This window comes from Diabrotica virgifera, chromosome 3 (assembly GCF_917563875.1).
Source record: "Diabrotica virgifera virgifera chromosome 3, PGI_DIABVI_V3a".
NCBI lineage: Eukaryota > Metazoa > Arthropoda > Insecta > Coleoptera > Chrysomelidae > Diabrotica > Diabrotica virgifera.
In genome coordinates, this window is record NC_065445.1 from 243,708,305 (window position 1) to 243,729,020 (window position 20,716).

Consider the following 20,716-nt stretch of genomic DNA (forward strand, 5'->3'; position numbering starts at 1 on the left):
TTTTTTATATTTTTAAATGTATTTTTTGGAATATTTTTTACGGTTGCTATTTTTCTCGTTTGTTTTAAAAATCTTTTTTTAAATTTTTAAAAATGTATGGGTTTTACCGTAAACGTTTATAGTTAATGCATGTGTTTTTTTGTTAAAAAAATTGACAACGAATAGCAATGAAGGGGGCCCCTAAACCTCTAGCGCCCAGGGCCCGAAGTTAGGTTAAACCGGCACTGCTAGGAAACTTAGAAAACGGAAAGAAACCAGAATGGTGGGATAAAGATATCGAAGAGAAAATAGAGAAGAAAAAACAACTTCACCTACAACGTCTACAAAATCAGGAAAACGTTGAGATTCAACAACAATACAGGGACATAAATAGAGAAGTAAAAAGAGAAGTGATTAAAAGAAAAAACGCAACCTGGATAAAAAAATGTGAATACATAGATCAACAATTAGGAGGAACTAGGAGTTCAGAAGCATGGAAGATGATAAAGAATGTCAGAACATCACATAAAGGTGGGCATACAATTAAGAGTATATCTGATGCCGAATGGGAACAACATTTTAAGGAATTATTGGTAGAAAAACGACCACAATACATAACAAGAATACAAGAAAAAGAGAATGATATACAGAGTGAACACGAAATACAACTAGATAAAACCAAAGTGGAAGAAGCTATTAAAAATATAAAATCCCGGAAAGCACCCGGAGCTGGAGAAATTAATCCTGAATTAATAAAATATGGACCACCCAAACTATGGGATATGCTTAAAAATCTTTTCGAAAGAGTGAAGCCTGAATGGAGAAAAAGTACCAGATGAATGGCTAACATCACATATTACTCCCATACATAAGAAGGGACCTAAAAATAACCCCAAAAACTATAGGGGAATTGCAGTCATCAGCACAATTGGAAGATTATACTCCAGGCTAATGTTGTCTATCTCCCACTCTCTTTAAAATATACCTTGACCAATCCTTACAGAGGTGGACAAAAGCAGTAAAACCGATGGGACTGAAAGTGGGAGATGACTCCCTATTTACATTATACTTTGCGGACGACCAAGTTGTAATAGCCCAAGATCAAGATGACTTAAGCTATATGATACGGAAGCTAAATGAGCATTACCAACAGGCAGGATTAGTAATAAATATGGATAAGTCAGAATACTTCATAGTGGGAAACGAAGACATTGAAAACCTACCATTGGAACAAGGACATATTGTTGGTGTGAAACAATGCAAATATTTGGGAGCTATATTTAACAAACGAGGAAATAGTGAAGATGAAATACAACACAGGATCAATAAAGGTAGAAGCATCACTAGATCCCTCAATTCAATGTTATGGGACAAAGATATCAGGAAGGAAACAAAGAAAAGAATATATGAAAGTATAATGAAGAGCGCTACAATCTACGGTGCAGAAGTTTGGGACATAAGTGCAAGAAATAAAAAGAAGCTACTTAGTACAGAAATGGACTTCTTGAGGAGAAGTTGTCAGGTTTCCAGATTAGAACATGTAAGAAATGAAACAATTAGAGAACGTATGAAGGTGGAAAAAACTATAATGGACGATATTGAAAAGAGACAGCTGACATGGTTCGGGCACGTTAAAAGAATGAATGAGACTCGCTGGCCGAGAAAAATATTAGAGTGGGTCCCACCGGAGAGAAGAAGAAGGGGACGACCACGGAGAAGCTGGAGGGACAATATTCAGGACGCAATGGATTCGAGGCAATTAGATGAAGATACGTGTTACGATAGAAAAAATTGGAAGCTGGGTATGGAGAGGCGGCGACAGCCGTAGAAATCCATTATATATATCTTGTTTAATTATGGTTTGAAGTATTAATAAATAAGTAGGTATTCACTGCAAAAAAATTTGTATTTAGTATAAGCCTCACAATTTAGGTTAAATTACAATTCATAGTTTAGCTAGCAGCTCTTATAACATGTCTGCCTCACAGTCATATCCCTTTTTTGATTACAACTATATCTATATATCTACGAGGGTTCTACACACCCTCTGCCGCATCCCGCATTTCGATTTTCATCTCTTTTGGTAGGTCAATTTATGGCTCTAATCCTCATTATTCCTCTGATTCCTTCTCTCCATTCTAATTTTGGTCTTCCTCTCCTTCTGGCCCATGGAGCATAGTTTAAAGCCTGTTTTGGTCATCGTTCGTCTTTTATTCGCATTACATACCCATACCATAATAGACCAGGGCGGATCTATTTTGAGGTGGATGTGAGAGGTGGCATTCCGATTTTTGCAGATAAAGTTAGATGACAACTTCAATAATTATAATTGACTTATGCTCCTTCTCAAATATGCCCGGAACATTAATAAAAAAAAATTAAATATTTAAAAATTTCGAAAAATATCGATTTTTTTCTACCTTAATTGCTTATAACTTTAAAACGATTCATTTTGGAACAAAGTCGTAGGGAAAAAAATAAAGATAATTGTATTTTGTATAATATTTTGTATAATATACGACTGGTTTAAAATGTCTTAAATTATTACCCTTTCTGAAAAATAACAATAAATAGAAAATAAGGGGACAAAAAGTCTGTTTTTATTCAATGTTTTTCAACCAATTCGGTTGCATTTAAAGCCTTCATAATTCGCTTAAAAAATTCTTACAACATACTTAAACCATTTTTGCATAATAATTTTGCAATCTAAATTTTTTTAAAAAAGTTAAAATTTTTTAAAAATTTTCTAAACAAAAAGTAGACCATTTAGAGTTTTGCTAATTTTTTACATATAAAGAGTTTCTCTACCTATCTAATACACCTGTTTTAAAGTTACAAACAATGTTTTGGCTTATAAACAAATACAGTGAAGACGTTTGAGTTGGAATAAATTTATTTTCTTGAGAATGGGCGACTCTGGAAATAAATCTCGAAACAGATCGATTTTTTTTTTAATTATAATTTTTGGGCATAAATATCATACTAGTGACGTCATCCATCTGGGTGTGATGACGTAATCTAAATATTGGAATTAATTTCATTAAAAAAAATTAATTCAAACCCTGTATAAATAATTATGTTAATGTTTATATTAGTGAATACAAAATTGAATATCCTTTCGATTGAGCTATCACACGGTAACTATTCTTATTTAAAAAGATCATCGATTACGTCATCACGCCCAGATGGATGACGTCACTAGTCACTAGTATGATTTATATTATATACCAAAAAATTAAAATTTAAAAATAAAAATGGACCTGTTTCGGGATTTATCTCCAGAGACGCCTATTCTCGAGAAAATGAATTTATGCCAACTCAAACGTCCTCATTATATTTGTTTATAATTGCCTAAAAATTGTTTATAACCTTAAAACAATGCTGAGACCGCTTAAATAAACCGATTTTAATTCTGTTAAGTGTATTATATAGGTAGAGAACCTCTTTATATGTAAAAAAAAATTAGCAAACTTCTAAATGGTCTACTTTTTCTTCAGAAAGTTTTTAAAAAATTTGAACTTTTTTAAAAAAATTTAGATTTCAAATTTATTCTGCAATATATATCAGGTCGATTTTAATTAAATTTGGTGAACGATTTAAGTATGTTGTAAGAATTTTCTAAGCGAATTATGAAAGTTCTAAGTGCAACCAAAGTGGTTGAAAAGAAAAATGAATGAAAACAGGCTTATTTTGCCCCCTTATTTTGTATTTATTGCTATTTTGTACAATGGGTAATAATTTAAGACATTTTTAACCAGTCGTTTATCATACAAAATTCAATTATCTTTATTTTATTTTTCTGCGACTTTGTTCCAAAATGAATTATTTTTAAAATTATAAGCAAAGAAAGTAGAAGAAATCGATGTTTTTCGAAATTTTTAAATATTTTAATTTTTCTATTAATGCTCCGGTCATATTTGAGAAGGAGCCTAAGTAAATTATTATTGTTGAAGTTGTCACCTAACTTTATCTGTAAAAATCCGAATGCCACCTCGCACATCCAAAAATAGAGGTTTTTTTACAGATCCGCCCTGGTCTATAAGAGCTGTTCAGATTCCACTATATTGTAAATTATTTCTGTTCTTCTTTCCTTACATCAATCTTGCCACTATCAAAAATAGAATTTTAAGTCTACATGAGATTTTGATAACACCCTATTGAGGCAGCAATTTTAAAATTTAAATAATATTATTATAATGGAAAATGGACAAAGACTCTAAGAATCACCCTGTATATAAATTTTACGTTTGACCTAATAAAACTTTAATTAGATCACGAGAAAACAAAATGTTATCCTTTGTAACTAATATTCCTAATATTAAATTTTACTAGGAACAGATAGAAGAAGTATGCGTTGATCTATTTGTGATTTGAGAAACCATTAGCTATTTTTCCGATTTTTTAACTTAAGAATATTTTTATTTAAAAATAGATTTTCTAATGTACCAAAATGAAGATCGTATTTACTTTTTTAAAGATAGTCTTAATGACTGAATTCCAATCCGTAAAAATGGGAAAGTCTTTCTAGGAATTGACGAAAATTCCAAGAACAGAAAGAACGTGCGTTGATCATCTTCTAATTTAGGGAATCATTAACTATTTTTCCATTATTTTAACCGAAATGAGAATGCTATTATATAAAAATAGATTTTTTTAATGTAACAACATTAAGATTTAAATTGTTTTTTGGAAAAATATTTATGGAATACTAGATTACAATAATTAAAAAACAAAAACAATAACAACCGAGAGATATGTTTCTTGCCTTCTGGGGATTTATGCGACAAACTGCCAACAGACATGTATTTATTTATAAAGCTCAACAGTCCTTGTAGACTTAGGGCTAAAAAGTTTATATTTTCAACTACAATTAGTATTTTCATTTTGAGTTAATTATATAAAATACTATTGTGTTTGCATATTATCAATCAAAAGCAAAATGAAAATTAAATTAATTTTTTTTAAATAACGCGGGCACATAAATTTGATACACCCTGTATATTGAGCTGTAAATATATTTATTAGAATGTAGTTTGGATGTAAGTAGATTTCTCTTTTAATGAGCTTTCCGATGAACCATTAAAGACTTTTGTGAATAATTAAAGTGAAAATAACGATGTATTTAGATTTAAAATGGAAAAAGATTGTTTAGGGTATAGGTAATTATCAATTTCTAGAAATGGATAATTAAAAGAAAGTTGGAAATTTAATATTTTTGTGTCAACCCGAGTGAATGTTGTAGAGTTTCTCCGAAAGTAATTAGGATTGTCGGAATAATTTTGAAAATGACTGTTTTGTTTGTCGAATGGAAACGTCGAGGTTTCTGATGTTTGGCAATGTGGAAGGGGAAAAGTAGTTAGAATGATTGAGGAGTTTGAAAAAGAAGTCATTATGTTTTTGGCATCGCTAAGGAGCGGTTCGACGTTGTTAGTGGATAGATAGTTACCAGATACCAGTGGCTGTTTGATAGTGGAAAATAGTGTTGAAAAGTGGAACGAGAGACAGATCAAATTGAGACGAAATACCTCTTTGATTCTATATTATTGTGAGAAGGAGAGCAGAGAATTTTTGGAGTTTTGGTTTGAATCGAGTACGTGTCAAAAGAGGCCCGGCTTGTTGGAGAATTGGTGCTGGTATGCTGATAGTTTTGAAGCTGGACAAAGGAGAGGGTTTTGATGAGTAGCCTTTAACATAGTCAACGAGGGAGAGCTGTTTTGGGTCACGAGAAGACATCAGAGTGAGTGAAGCAAAAGGTCAGTCAATTTATGTGAAATAGATTTTTATGTTCGGAAACTAAATTTTTGAGTAAAAGGCATATGAATTAAAATTCCAATATTTCAAAAAGTAAATAGTAAATATAGGTAATCTTGCGAATACATAAATTTGTTTTGTTTAGTTTGTTTTACCAAAGTCATCGGGAACGAACCGATAAATTGTTTTTTTTTTAACTATAATAAATTTAAGTGGTGAAAATTTCATTCGGACATCTGTGTCCACAGGTTTATTAGATTCGATAGATTTCAGAGTATTGATTTTGATAAATAAAAGACAATTCTGTATTTTTATTTTAATATTTTGCTTTATTTCTTTTCCCTATTTTATCCCGATTAGGATCAACTAAGCGATACTGAACCCGCGAGAGAAGATAAGTATAACGTGAGATAATTTGGATTTTTTTTAATAGTATAAAAAAGGCACCCTGAGATTTTTTATTCAATTTTTATGTATGATTTGCGACAATTAAATAATTAATCAAATAAATAATAATTAATATAAAATTAATAAGAAGCAGATCATAACAATGCATTCAATGTTTTAGCAGGTGTTCGGAAAATACTCGAAAAATTGAAGAATATTAAAGCTGCAGGTAAAGACAGAATATTAAACGAATTACTGAAATAGTGTGGAGCTAAAATGACAGAATTAACAAAATTATAAGACACAATAAAATAGCGAACTAATTCTACTATTAGTCCATTAAAATGTTACATTTAGGTTGCATTTCTTAGAGGAGTCAATTTTATTTTTTTAATGTGTAGGGGGGTTCAGTAGAAGCTTAAGTTCAAGTTTTTGGGGTTGCCACCCTTGTCCCCCGGCCGCCATATTGGAAAAAGTGGTGCAAAGGGTTTTCGCGCTGTATCTTCTAAACTAGCAATCTTACAGAAAATTTAATTACACATAAAATGTAGCAAATTAAATTTTCTACAATTTTATATCTATGTATTACTTTTTATCGTCAAGTGACCAACAAAAAAGTTATAAATAAAAATATGAGAAAATTTTGTTGAAATGTGGTTATAACTTTTTTTCGTTCATTTCACAATAAAATAACATCATGGCGATTTTGTAGAGGATTTTTCAATGAACAATTTTCGCTATAAAGTTGTTTAATTTTGTTTAATTTTATTTATTATCTAGGTTTTACAGCGCTCCAATCTTGACCAGATTCTCGAATTCCCATAGGAATACAATAAAAACAAATACTTTTCTATCTATATATTAGTCGAGCGGCAGCAATCTTTATGCCGACCACGAAAATCAAATTTAAGGTGAATGACCAATTTTGGTCTATTTTTATGTTTTCGAGGTCGCTGAATCCGAATATGAAGTTTATTTTTATCTAGATTTGGTGGAACATGTTCAAAAATCAAATTTTATACAAAAATTCCGAAAATCAATTTTGATGGTTTTTCAAATTTACCTCGCTGTATCTTTGGTCGCTGTAAATATTTCCTTTTGAAAATTTCACTGTTTAATCTCTGAAGTATGTAGATAACAATGGGATTTGTCCTAAATATTTAAACACATTAAAAAATGAGTTGTTAGTTTTTAAACATTTTGTCATTATATTTCGTTAGTTTCATGTTTACTTAAAAAAGTTGAGTGACAAACTTTTTAGTTTATAATTTTAACCAACACAACAATAAAATATAATTCATGAAGAAGTTTTTGGGAAAATTTTAAGTCAAAATATACAAATGGAAAAAAGTTATGTTACTTCATAAAAAAGCGGCACACCCCAAAAAACGCTTATATCTCGAGATCCTGACCACGGTGTGGTGAATGGCTAATTTTGATCATAATTTATGATTTTGATAACAAAAATTCGTTTTTTGCTCTTCTTAAGAATTTTGTAATATGCGGTTGCGTCATTCTTCTTCTGAACCGGCGAATTTGTCCTCAAACAACTTCTTGGGCCGTTTCTATATATGCTTCGGGTTATAAGTTTTATAGTGGGGAGAAAGTTAAAAAACAGATTAATAATAGCATAGCAATGTTAAAATCATAATAAATTGTATGAATAAAAAATATATATAGATAGAAAAGTAAGCCTAACTTTTGTTTTTATTATATCACTATGAGCATTCGAGAATCTGGTCAAGTTTGGAGCGCTGTAACACCTATATAAATAAATAGAATTAAACAAATTTATAGTGGAAATTTTTATCCATCTCAAAGTTAGAAGATTTTATTCGTACTACAAGCGGAGTACTATTTTTTGTTAGTTTTACAGAACCAATATTGGGATTGCAAATTTGGGAGAATACTGGATGTGGTTTCTGTGCTGATATTTTTCGTACTTAGTTTAATGATAGTTGTTGGCGTCTAATATACAGAGGTGGTTCTCTCGCTAAAACTTGTAAGCTACTAATAGGACTAGTACTCTGGGCTAATCAGCAAAATTCATGGAAAAGTTATTTACCAGCAATTTTATTGCTGGAATCGAATTATAAGATCCTATATATTAATAATATAGGTACGCAAAGTCCGCAGATAGTATGCTACTTTTTTTATAAACAAAATGGCGTCCACAAATCGTATTTTTTCAATTATTGCTCTGTAACTCCGAAGATTTTAACTTTACAACAAAACACCCAAATAAAAATTCACCGCAATTAAATTCTGCATAGAGATATGTTTTTCACGATTTGCTCCGACAAAAATTTTCCTCGGAAAATGCGGGTTTTCCTAACAAAAACTCTAATTTTCAAATAAAGTTTTAGGTAAGTAATTATTAATCAATAATTAAATAACTTAGTGACATCAAAGCTTTCTTGGTATAGATTGTAATTCCAGAAGCCGGTGGAAATTAAACGAATATTTTAGCAACAATTCAATTGTTAATTAACAATTTACGATCGCAATAATAACCAAAATAATCATGATACATTGATCAAACTTATAAAGATTATAAAGATGAGATGCTTATTTAATATGTTATCGACAAAATATAATTTTTTCTTTTTTTTGCATAATCTTTAAATTTTGAAAAAAATAGTTATAATACGCTGGTCTAATTAGTAAAGTACAAAGGAAGGTTATTTACCAGCAATTTTATTGCTGGAATCGAATTATAAGATCCTATATATTATTAATATAGGTCTGCAAAGTCCGCAGATGGTGTGCTACTTTTTTTATAAACAAAAGGGCGCCGACAAATCGTATTTTTTTCAATTATTGCTTTATAACTCCGAACATTTTAACTTTACACCAAAAACACTCAAATAAAAATTCACCCCAATTTAATTCTACATAGAGGCATGTTTTTCCCGATTTGGTCCGACGAAAATTTTCCTCGGAAAATGTGACGTTTCCCAACAAAATCTCGAATTTTCAAATAAATTTTTTGGGCCAGTAATTATTTATTAATAATTATATAGCTTGGTCAAATAAAAGCTTTCTTGGTATAGATTATAAATTCAGAAGCCGGTGAAAATGACACGAATATTTTAGCAACAATTCAATTGTTAACTAACAATTTACAGTTGCAATAACAACCAAAATATAGTCATGAGACATTGATCAAACTTAGAAAGATTATAAAGGTGTGATGCCTATTTAATATTTTGTCGACAAATTATAATTTTTTCATTTTTTTGCATAATCTTTAATTGTTTAAAAAAATTGTTATAAACAAATTAACATTTCTCAGAAATTGTTTATTATATTCTAATTTTAAAAAATAATTAAAATGCGTATTTCGTAGGTCTTGAAAATGAATGCTTTAAAAAAAATTTCCAGCCATTTTTTCAAAGCTTAAAAGTGAGTCTATGGTACAATCTAATTACTCACAAAGAATGTCAAAAATTAGTGCAATGGTTATATTTTAATCAAAGCCTAAAAGCCCTTTTATTATATTGCTTATTGATATTTTTAGGTCTTTCTTCTTATGTCCTTGTTGGTTGTCGATATAGGGTTATATCGTCTGCGAATGCTATAAAGTGATGGCCATTTTTAGATATTGTTTATTGAATATTTATTTTCCTTTTTCTGATTATCCTTCCTGAACATTCATTATGCTTATATTTTCATTATACACATTATATCTGATATCGGCTTGCAGTCTATCACTCTTGCCAAAAGACACTTCTGGCATGCTCGTTATATCGTTGTCATCCCTGGTACTACGTTATCATCACCATGGACGTTAAAGTCGCTCATAAGGAACCCTATATACATTCAGCTGCGTTATGATTTTGTTTTCTTATTGTCATTTCAACTTCTCTTTTATTGTCTTTCTCTCGAGTATGTCAGGTTTTTTATCACAACTAGGTATCTTTTTTGCTGGTACCTCTTCTACATCTTCCTTAGCCATCATATTCTCGCATCTCTCTCTCTTTCTCGCAATATTCCAATTCCAATTTAATATTATGTTTTCTTTGGTAGTGAGTTCATTCTCGTCTTTTTGTTTTATGTCACCTAAGTCCTAATTTTACGAGCTCGATATTTACTTTTACTTCTTTAGGCGTTTGTTTGAATATACCTATTGTTAATACTGTTCTGAATCTATTTTCTCGTGGCATTTTAATATTGTTTATCATTTTTTTGTGAATTAACCACAATTTTAGTTTACAATACCTTCATTTCCGAAGTGTAAATCGAAAGAAATTACTTAATCCGAAGAATATAACTACGCCCATTCCATAGAGAGAATAGAGATTCATAATAACTTAATTGATAATAAACATACAATGTATCTAATACGTAAATTTTTTTAATTATTATTTGAATAAACAGGTAAAATGAATTAAACCATTACTACAAATACGGAGATTTCAATGAGCAGTCAAGTAGGTAACTCGAAAGAAAATCAATTAAAAATATATTTATATTAATATAATGGATCAATTACTTTTAATTGGTTCTTTATAATTATCTGGTAAAACACCAATAGTAAACGATGTAGAAATAAACTATATACTATTCAACATTCTGGTCCATCTAATAACTTTTATTTTTTAGACATTATCTGTGATTAACACATTATTTTATTATTGAATGGTTGTATCTTATTGACTTAATGGTTGTTATTTTATTATTGACTGATCATAGGGGCAAATGTTTTATCTTGTGGTCTGTTGTGCCTACGTGAGCTGCACCCCGTAACCATCCACATAGAACTAATTTTTTAAATTGTCGTAGAACAACTTTTTTATTCGTTTAAAGATATCGAATTTTCGAATATAAAAGAAGATGTTATCTACGAGCAAGAGTTTAAACGTTTTCGACATGTTTATAAGTTAATGAAGACATTAATTTTGCAAAAATATTATGTATTAATATACAGGGTGTAACAAACAGGTAGTTCATAAATTAAATCACATATTCTGGTAGCAAAAATAGTTCGATTGAATCTAACTTACCTCAGTAGAAATGTGCACATAAAAAAGTTACAGCCCTTTGAAGTTACAAAATGAAAATCATTTTTTTTACAATATATCGAAAAGTGTTAAAGATTTTATATTGAAAATGGATATGTGGCATTCTTATGTAACTGATGTACTTTAAATACAAAGTAATAAGTAAATACATTATGTATCGTCCAGTGACGGTTCTCTCCTAAGTATTATTGTGTTATGTCTTCTGGCCATATTCTCTTTAGTCTTCTTTCGGCAAGTGGTTGGGCAAATAAATTGTTTATCAATTCGTTGTTGTGGTCAGTGGTGCGGTTTTTGGATTATATTGAACGATTCTTTATTATGTCCTTGATTAGTGGTCCAGATCATTGTGAAGTGTCTGGTTAGATACGTAAAATGGAGCATTACTTATCATACGGAGTATTTTGGATTGGAATGCTTGAAGTATTTGAAGGTTTACTATACAGCCCCATTAGTCGAGGAAATGGAGCATTTTGGCTCGCAATTTTTTCGTCGAGCATGGATTTACTTGAAATTTTCACAGAAGGTAGGGAATAGTCCAAGGATCATTTTATATATTATGCCGCTATCATACGCTAAAACCTCGGGGGTGGTTGCCACCCAATCTCGGGGGTGGGAATTTTTTATTACATTTTAACCATGTAATTCGATGGAAAAAGTGATTCTAAGAAAAAAATGTTTTTTACGTTTTCTTCGTAAAACTAATATTTTTCCGCGCTAGTTATTCGCGCTTGAAGGTAACAGTTTTTAGTCGAAAAAATCGACTTTTTTAGAGGGTTTTTGAGAATACCGCGAAAAATATGCATCTAATCAAAAAAACTGTAGATAACAAAATTGTATCTTTTAGTAACACAAACTAAATTCTTTTTCTATAATATCTTTAATACCAATACAAACCGAGATACGGCAAGTTAAAAGTTAGCTTTTCTCGTCAAATGCATAACGAGAAAACTTTGTATTTTTCGAGGAAACCTTACATATCTTTTTTCAAGTATACAATTGAACCTTTCAAACAATAATAATAAAAAATTTCTAACATGAAAATACAGCGACTTATGATCAAAAAAAGGTCGGTACCTGCTTTTCTCTACGAAAAAATCAGTGAATATAACCCCTTAACTACCCTCCTAATTAAAAATTAGTCTTCACCTTTCTGTAATTCCTTGTATATTTGTATTGTCAATATACCCAAGAAGTTTGACGTATTTAAAAGGCCTAATTTTAGAAAAATTGGAGTTTAAAGGAAAAAAGATTTTTGCAATTTCGTATCTTTCAAATTTTACATCAAATATCTCCGAAAATACTGGAGATACGAAAAAAAATTAAAGGCACTCGTGGGAGTGCCGACAGAAGTGAAAACTTTTTATAGTATATAAATTACGAGCTCAATGCTTTTACCCCATTCTAAAAGAAGTGCTATACCTATATCATATATGATATACATACACATAATTTATATATGTACAAAATTTATTTCAGCGAAGTGATGACGGTGGCAAATTCAATACTTTTTCCCCATCTAAGAAATGCACAACGTCCCCAAAGAAATTTTCAAAAATTTATTTCGTCGAAGCGATAACGGTCGCTAATTTACTACTTTTCCCCATCCAAAAAGTGCACAACGTCCCTCAAGAAGTTTTCACTTCAAATATTTATTTCGTCGAAGCGATGATGGTCGCTAATTTAATACTTTTTACATCGAAAAAGTTCACAACGTCCCTAAATAAGTTTCACTTCAAATATTTATTTCGTCGCAGCGATTACGGCCCTAATTCAATACTTTTCTTTCATACAAAAAGTGCACAACGTCCCTATAAAAGTTTTCACTTATAAAATTTATTTCGTCGAAGCGATGACGGTCGCTAATTTATTAATTTTTCCTTATCCAAAAAGTGCACAACGTCCCTCAAGAAGTTTTCGCTTCAAAAATTTATTCCGTCGAAGCGATGAAGGTTCGTTAATATAATATGTTCCCCATCCAAGAAGTGCACAACGTCCCTCAAGAAGTTTCCACTTCAAAAATTGATTTCATCGAAGCGATGACGGTCGCCAATTTAATACTTTTTTACATCGAAAAAGTGCACAACGTCGCTAAATAAGTTTCACTTCAAATATTAATTTCGTCGAAGCGATGACGGTCCCTAATTCAATACTTTTCCCCATCCAAAAAGTGCACAACGTTCCCAAAGAAGTTTTCACTTCAAAAATGTATTTCGTCGAAGCGATGACGATCGCTAGTTTAATAATTTTTCCCCATCCAAAAAGTGCACAACGTACCTTATGAAGTTTTCACTTCAAAAAATTATTTCGTCGAAGCGATAACTGTCGCTAATTTATATTTTTCCCTATCCAAAAAGTGCACAACGTCCCTTAAGAAGTTTCCACTTCAAAAATTGATTTCATCGAAGCGATGACGGTCGCCAATTTAATACTTTTTTACATCGAAAAAGTGCACAACGTCGCTAAATAAGTTTCACTTCAAATATTAATTTCGTCGAAGCGATGACGGTCCCTAATTCAATACTTTTCCCCCATCCAAAAAGTGCACAACGTTCCCAAAGAAGTTTTCACTTCAAAAATGTATTTCGTCGAAGCGATGACGATCGCTAGTTTAATAATTTTTCCCCATCCAAAAAGTGCACAACGTACCTTATGAAGTTTTCACTTCAAAAAATTATTTCGTCGAAGCGATAAATGTCGCTAATTTATATTTTTCCCTATCCAAAAAGTGCACAACGTCCCTTAAGAAGTTTCCACTTCAAAAATTGATTTCATCGAAGCGATGACGGTCGCTAATTTAATGCTTTTTCCATCGAAAAAGTGCACAACGTCCCTAAAGAAGTTTCACTTCAAATATTTATTTCGTCGAAGCGATGACGGTCGCTTATTTATTACTTTCTCCCCATCCAAATTGAATAATTTTTCCCCATCCAAAAAGTGCATACCGTCCCTAAAGAAGTTTTCACTTCAAAAATTTATTTTGCCGAAGCGATGACGGTCGCGATGATGTTCGCTAATTCAATACTTTTTCCCTATCTAAAAAGGGCACAACGTCCCTAATGAAATTTTCGCTTCAAAAATTTATTTCGTCGAAACGATGACGGTCGCTAATTTAATAATTTTTCCCATCCAAAAAGTGCACACCGACCCTCAAGAAGTTTTTACTTCAAAAATGTATTTCTTCGAAGCGATGACGGTCCCCAATTTAATACTTTTTGCAATCCAAAAATGCACAACGTTCATAAAGAAGTTTTCACTTCAATACATATACGTACAAAATTTATTTCGCCGAAGAGATGACGGTCGCGAAATAAATCCTTTTCCCTATCGAAAAATAGGTTTTAGATTTATTTTAAATTTAAATACTTCTATACAATTTATGTATAGATACACATAATATAGATACATACAAAATTTATTTCGTCGAAGAGATGACGGTCGCTATGACGGTCGCGAAATAAATATTTTTCCCCATCCTAAAATAGGTTTTACATTTATTTTAAATTTAAATACTTCTATACAATTTATATATAGATAGAAATAATATATAGCATAAGCGATGACGGTCGCAATGACGGTCGCGGTGACGGTCGCAATGACGGTCGCGAATTCAATGCTTTTTCCCCTATCCAAAAATCGCACAATGTCCCTAAAGAAGTTTTCACTTCAAAAATGATACATCACTAAATTGTAGCTTTTTTAATAACTAAAATTATATTGTGCATAAATTTTCATTACAGTGAATAGTTAGCGAGATATAGCTGTTTAAAACTTCTATTTACGAGCAAACACCCCCTTATTCCAGTCCTTTAAACCTACCCCAATAATAAACTAAGGGATCTAACGGAATTTAATTTACACAGTCTTATAGCTCTTCAAAAATAAAAAATCCTACAAAATTATTTTTGAAAAAACTTTTTATCGGCAAAAATGAAGGTGCTGTTTATAAAACGAATTTTTTTTTTCGAAATATTCGAATAGTCCGCTTATGGAACATTTTCAATGCATGTATAATACCACAGAACTGGTTCGTATACTGGAAGATGACTTAAAAACCATTTGTATTTGTACTTCTACATATTTGTAAATTCTTTTTTTTTTGTAAATAAATGTTTTTGTAATATTTTAAATCTACTTTTTTTTCTATCTATAGATCTATTAAATTATCTACTTATAAAAATTGTAATGTTCTTAAGGGGAAACAGTAGCGATCAACAGGTAGCCAAAACGCGTTCCAAGATTGCGGCTGTAATTTTGAATATTTTTTCGAGATATTTGGCACACGTATTTGTAATATAATAACGAATGGCGGTACAGAGCCCAATTTGAAAAATATATTAATATGTGGAAATTACTCTATAATTAAATACAATATTTAAAAAACGAGCCTGTGCCGCCATTAAAAAGAACAAAAAAATACACTTTCTTCAAATAAACTTTTTCATCCGATGCCTAGATTTGGTGTCATTTTGGAACTACTACATTTTGTTATTTCATTAGTAGTTCTAAAATGCCACAAAATCTAGGCATCGGATAAAAAAGTTTATTTGAAGAAAGTGTATTTTTTTGTTCTTCTTAATGGCTGTACAGGCTCGTTTTTTTAATATTGTATTTAATTACAGAGTAATTTCCACGTATTAATATATTTTTTAAATAGGGCTCTGTACCGCCATTCTTTATTATATTACGAATACGTGTGTCATATATCTCGAAAAAATATTCAAAATTACAGCCGCAATCTTGGAACGCGTTTTCGCTACCTGTTGATCGCTACTGTTTCCTCTTAAGGGTGGTTTTTAAGGGTTGAAATATTATGATATTATATCCTAAAGCATAAAACAATCATTATTTTTATCCAATCAAAACCAAATTTCACCCATATTAAAGTTTACAATGTTTTTATATAATTATTGACAATAAAGGGTAGTGTACACGTACACCCCTAAAAATAATCGATGCCTTTGAGCATGTTATAGAATATGAAGTAGAAGGTGAGATGATCCTATTCCCAAATTTTTATATAAATCGATGCAAGCCGAAATTATTCTTTACGATAAGTAATTTTTTATATATAGCTCCAACAAGGGTGGTTTTAAGGGTTGAAATATTATGATAGTATATCTTAAAGCATAAAACAATCATTATGCAACTAATAAGAACCAAATGTTGACAATATTAAAGTTTAAAATGTTATTTTATAATTTTTTACAAGTAGTTTTCACCCTTAACAAACCAAAAGCGTACAACGGCTCAATATAGCAAATGAACTAGAGGATGAAATGAGCCTATTCCCAAATTTTTGTAGAAATCGATGCTGGACGAAAAAAATTGCGAGGTTTTGTCATTTTTTCAGTTTCATTTCCTCGACTACATAGTTCTATTCCGTATGCCCAAGCTGGTATTAGTATAGCTTTGAACAGAAACAATTTATTTTCGAGAGATAACTGAGACCTTTTGTTTTTGTTAAATAGCCAGTTCACATTTTTTAGTTTAAGATCTAATTGTTTCCTTTTAGTTTTAATGTGTGTTTTCCATATGAGTGTTTCATTCAGATGCAATCTCAAGTATTTGACAACAGGTTTTATAGAAATCGGGGTATTATTAATAGAAACTTAAGGACATGCAGATTTTCTTTTTGTAAAAGTAATTTGTACTGATTTGCTGGCATTAACATTGGTCTTCCATCGCTTAAGCCAGTTTACATAATTGGTCTAAATGATTTTGTACTTTTTGTGATGTTACATTAGGATCGATATCATGCCAGGATTTCCGTATTATCGACAAAAGTAGCTTGTAGCTAAGAAGGTATCATTTCTGGTTGGAACGTCGGCTTCGGCTGTAAATATCAGATACAGAAATGGGCTTTTTCAGTATTGAATTATTTGTCCGATGTGCGGTTCATGGTATTTATCATTATACGTTAGACCCACATTTCAAATGCTTCCCACATATGTCGTGCTTCTGACAAAATTGGTACCTATATTTGTCTGCAATGCTGAGAAAAACATTGTGTCTTTGTTTTTCGTATTTTCAGTATTAGTTCTCTTTTATTTTTTTATATGTGTTGAAGATATTGCAATAGTGCTCTTGCAGATATTGTAATATCTTCTTATTGTAATAGTGTTGTTATTTTTTTTTGTCTTTTCCTGTATTTGTTAATGTATGTTCAGTATTCTTTTAGACATCCTAGATCCTAAGGTTCTAATCTATCTTTAACTGCTTTTTATTGTCCATGCTTTCAATCCGTAGGTTAATATGAAGAACATGTAGCATTTCAACCATATTATCTCTAAACCTAAACTTACGTGCATAGAAATCGGCCCACTTAAAAATTTGGTCATTTTTGATGTCTCATATTTTCTAAACCTGTTGGCCGAATTAAGTGATTTTTTGAAAATGTTATAGCCCGATTCTCTAACAATACCACTGTAATAATATTGTTGCTAAACAGGTAAATTTTCCTTGTATACCGGGTGTACCAATCAAACTGTGTTTTTTTCTTAAAGTTCGCATTACCCTGTGGAATATTGTAGCATTTATAAAATACTGAAATTAAAACCCGATTAATAGCCTCAGGTTTTCTTAACATTCTGTTTTTTGATTCATTCGTTTATGTTGGATAATAAAAAAGTTAGATACTTTAACAACTAGACATGTTCTTCATCAATACACGGTGTTTCTAAATAAATGCGACAAACTTTAAGGGGTAATTCTGCATGAAAAAATAATGACAGTTGGCTTTATAAACGTATCTCCGCAAATGTTTCGTTTCCGAGATACGGGATGTTGAATTTTTTCTTACAAACTGACGATTTATTTATTGCTTTAAAACCAGTTGAGATATGCAAATGAAATTTAGTAGGTTTTAAGAGATAGTTATTGAGGATTTTTTGACATAAAATTAAGAATTTAATATTCACCATTGGCGTACATACGGGTAATATGATCGGTCATATTACCCGTACGCGCCAATGGTGAATATTAAATTCTTAATTTTATGTCAAAATATCCGCAATAACTATCTCTTAAAACCTACCAAATTTCATTTGCATATCTCAACTGGTTTTAAAGCAATAAATAAATCGTCAGTTTGTAAGAAAAAATTCAACATCCCGTATCTCGGAAACGAAACATTTGCGTAAAAACGTTTATCAAGTTAACTGTCATTATTTTTTCATGCAGAATTACCCCTTAAAGTTTGTCGCACTTATTTAGAAACACCGTGTATTGATGAAGAACATGTCTAGTTGTTAAAGTACCTAACTTTTTTATTATCCAACATAAACAAATGAATAAAAAACAAAATGTTAAGAAAACGAGAAGCCCTAGTTGGGTTTTAATTTCAGTATTTTATATATGCTAGAATATTTCACAGGGTGATGCGAACTTTAAGGAAAAAACACAATTTGATTGGTACACCCGGTATACAATGAAAATTTATCTGTTTAGCAATAATATTATTATAGTGGTATTGTTAAAGAATAGGGCTATAACATGTTCAAGAAATCACTTAAATCGGTCAACAGGTTTGTGAAATACGAGTCATCAAATATGACCAAATTTTGAAGTGGGCCGATTTCTATGCACGTAAGTTTATTATCTTTGTTTATTTTATTTATGATTTTATCTGCTATTTAGCTATCATTTTCATAGGTGATTACAATCAACTGCTTCTTTTTTATGTTTGAAAATAGCAGTTTTCTTAAAAAACGTCTGCCAGTTTGTTAACTCTAAACGTATGCAATGCTCATTGCCACGATTTAAATGTGTGACGAATTAATAATAATTTTAAGATTTGTATTCAACTACGTTGAAGTTATTATTGAATTTAATTCCCTGGTGAAGATTGAACAAAAATCATACGTTACCTTAGAGTTCTGCCTTCCTACAGCATAAGTAAGTGGTACAAAATATATCACTATCAACCCGACAATCCTTTTTGTACACTCCTGTGGCGAACGCGCCAATTTTAATTATAAAGGTGTAAGTTTATAGTTCGGTCAATTTTAGACTTCGTTTCTACTAAATGCAAAAATTAATAAAAATTTGCGAAGTTTTATCATAAGAAACTTCCTCGCGAGACCATTATTACGATAATATTTAATCAAAATCCAAAATATGAAAATTCGCTGAAATCATCATGATCCTTAAGCCAGGAGAAGAGCCCAATAAAGTAACATTTTATTAACTCATCAGCCTACTCCCAACCCTAACAACGTTTTTGAAAGATTGCTGCTACAAAGGATATACGCAGATCATGAATTCCTAACATTACTACCAAAACATCAGTTGGGTTTTCGGGAAAATTACTTAGTGCACTCATCACCGTATATTAATATAAAAACTTTTCTTTATTAAGGGGGGTATGTTTTGAAAATTTTGAAATTTTCGATTTTATTTATTATTTTAAATGAAAGTATAGTAGACACGGAATTTTGTCAGAATGCACAAAACTGGTCCTATCAATGTTCGGTATAAACGTTTAAGTAATTCAATACGGCCGCTTTGAAGATAAGAGCTTGCCGATATTTTAACATCACTCATAAAAATTTGTGATTAGTAGTCGACTTGCATATTAGTACAGTTATTAGAGGATAATAAAATTATTAAGCAAGCACCACACTCTCGCGAAGTTACTTCGGGAAAGTTGACCGAAGTCCGAAGTACCCGTTACTACACACTCGTTCAACTTCGCGACTACGCGTTTAACTCGTTCAATATATGCAAGCGGGGCGATACCGACTTCGTTTCCTTTGACTTGGTCGCAAAAACCGCCACAGAATGGAAGTAGGCCGAGGCGCAGCGAAGTCGCAGAACAACCTGTCTACACTCTCGTACTCGGTGAACTAAGATCGACTTCGTGAGTAGTATAGTGAGCGCTTTAGAGGATAAAATATTAAGCAAGAATGATTAGTCTTTTTTCTACTTTTAAGGACAAAAACAGCAATTTCATTAACGTAACCGAATTCAAAATTATTCTGCACATCTTTTTTGAAACGCTATTTGTTTATTTTAAACAAATAGTGGGGATTATTTGTGGGGATATTTTGTGGGGATTTTTTGTCTAGGAATTTTTTGTCCAGGGATAATTTGTGGAGATATTTGTCCCGGATTATTTGTCCCGGGATTATTTGTCCTAGCTTCGTACTCACACAATGTTGCCAAACTGAATTTTTATATTCGGTTTAAATTTTTCAACCGATTTCCGAGGCGACTATACATAACTTCAAGAATACTCTCTGGAATTTTCTGATTGATCAGACCAAAACGGGAATCCAGCATGTTGAATATCCCTACTTTCGACTCGCTTTCTGAGTGTGGGGTGAAAAACTAAGAGAAAATTTAGTGTGATTTTTAATTTCAAATATCTCCTTCAAAATCAACTTTTTATTTATTTTAATGGACTCTCGGCCCTCGGTAATAATTTAGTCTTTCATTCGGCGTTTAAATTTTTCAAAAATATTTATTGGTTTTTTCAGGATTCGAAAAACATGAACACACAATGTTGGTGGTAATATATTCCAAACCTATCTTTGTCATACAACGCACTCAGTCCAATAGAATATTGTCAGCATATT

The 20,716-nt window shown here is 31.2% G+C and overlaps 1 protein-coding gene across 1 annotated transcript in view; it reads right to left on the reverse strand.

The window, feature by feature from the left end:
- Window positions 1-19,073, reverse strand: part of LOC114328263 (neural/ectodermal development factor IMP-L2) — a 246,455-nt gene extending 227,382 nt beyond the window's left edge. The window contains exon 1 of the mRNA XM_050646008.1: window positions 19,007-19,073. The gene's annotated coding sequence lies outside the window, so the exon portion shown is untranslated. The remainder of the gene's footprint in view (window positions 1-19,006) is intronic.
- Window positions 19,074-20,716: the final 1,643 nt, after the last annotated feature.